General features: G+C 39.7%; 1 non-coding gene across 1 annotated transcript; it reads left to right on the forward strand.

The window, feature by feature from the left end:
• Positions 1 to 622: 622 nt before the first annotated feature.
• Positions 623 to 762, forward strand: LOC124100096 (small nucleolar RNA SNORA9). The gene has a single exon (XR_006854159.1). It is a non-coding gene; the product is annotated as a small nucleolar RNA SNORA9 (small nucleolar RNA).
• Positions 763 to 1,769: the final 1,007 nt, after the last annotated feature.

Consider the following 1,769-nt stretch of genomic DNA (forward strand, 5'->3'; position numbering starts at 1 on the left):
TTTAAAACTAACTTTTAGGCCTTTTTATGTTTAAATGTTTTTAGCATTCAGAAATAACAAATTCATTTTCCACTCCTGGCTGCCAAAACTTCACTTAGCAACCATCTCCAGTTACTACCTGGGAATGCCTCCTGGAGCTGGGAGTTCAAAGTCCAAACCATGATAGATGGGGCAGGGGCAGCACAAAGAAAGGCTGATGTCAGGCACTTCCAGCTTACTTTTCTTCAACTCACCTTCTTCCTGACCAAGACTTTTTCAATCAGCTGATACAATTTAATTCTAAAACTTAGAAAATAAAATTTCCATATTAAAGGAAGCTGAGAGATTTTCTGGAAATTTCTGAATTCATAGGAGATTACTGAGCATGGTCAATGCTAAGCATAAAGAAATAAATTGTAAATAATGGAATATCCATTATGAGTAGAAGACCAATTTAAGAAATTGATCTGAAGTAGATACCAATGCCTTCGCTTAATCATATGCTTTAGTCTAACATTGATCCTATAAAACAGGGGGAAAAAATGTTGGCAACTCCAAGGGAAAATTCAAAATTTTCCTTGTGTCTCAGGGATAATATTCAATTTTGAAAGTATAAACAACAACAAAAAAGAAAATACAATGATAGCAAGCCTCCAGTGTGCTTGCATCTGCAGTGACCCTGTTGCATTTCTACCTTGCTTGTGCTTGCCAGAACAGTTTTGAAATGGTTTGAGGCCTTGTCCTGCCCTATCCAGAGCAAGGTTATAGAAATTTCAGACAATTGACTGCTCCTTTCCAGATATGGCAGTTGCTGAATACCCTTAGCCTGCTGTTGGGAAAGCCTTCTCCAGGTCTCATGTTTCTGGAGTCTGGGCATTTTTGTTTTCTATGGGCATCATAAAACTGGCAGGCTACCTTGTTAGCTGTGAGGAGGAGCATCTTAGACCTTCCAATTCCTGACAACCACCACTTCCTGTGGCTCCGCCTATGTCCCTGGCCTAGCCTGTAGTAGAAGGCTATCTGCTGTTCCTTGGTGTTTCAACAGCAGCAATCCCAGGATGCCAGAGCTGAAATCCCTTCTGTAGCTACTAGGCTAGTCTGTGGCACCTGTGTAGTATGACATGAATACTGAGAAGTAAGGCCTGACTATGTGGACATCTAGTGAGAAGTGAAGGAGAATTTGTACCTTAATTGAGCAGATGTGAAATCTCACTTACTTCTAAAAGGAATCAGCAGTATCGTGTGCTTGGCCTGGGCTACATGTCTGAGGGAACTTTCTCTGGCTCCAGGTTTTAGCCCCATTTTTTTCTGTCTCCAGAATAATTCTGGCTGTGCTTCAGGCCCTTCTGTTATCTCCCAAATGAAAAAGGAGATATTCAATGAGCATGGGTTTAAATATGAAAAAAAAGAAAGAAAATACTATTAAACCTGGAAAAAAGAAAATGTGGTATATATACACAATGGAATATTACTCAGCCATAAAGAAGAATGAAATTATGGCATTTGCTAGTAAATGAATGGAACCAGAGACTATCATGCTAAGTGAAATAAGGCAATCCCAAAAAACAGTGGCCAAGTGTTCCAATATGTGGATGCTGACTCACAACAGGCTGAGGACAGGAAGGAGTGAAGGTTTACCAGATTGGACAGGGGAAATAGGGGAATTGAAGTGGGATGGGAGTGAGAAAGACAATAGAATAAATTGGACATAACTTTCCAATGTTCATGTATGAATACATGATCAGTGTAACTCCACATCATATATAACCACAAGAATGGGAAGTTATACT

This window comes from Marmota monax, unplaced genomic scaffold, assembly GCF_021218885.2.
Source record: "Marmota monax isolate L192 unplaced genomic scaffold, Marmota_monax_Labrador192_F-V1.1 WCK01_AAM20220418_F8-fsc00053, whole genome shotgun sequence".
NCBI classification, from domain to species: Eukaryota; Metazoa; Chordata; class Mammalia; order Rodentia; family Sciuridae; genus Marmota; species Marmota monax.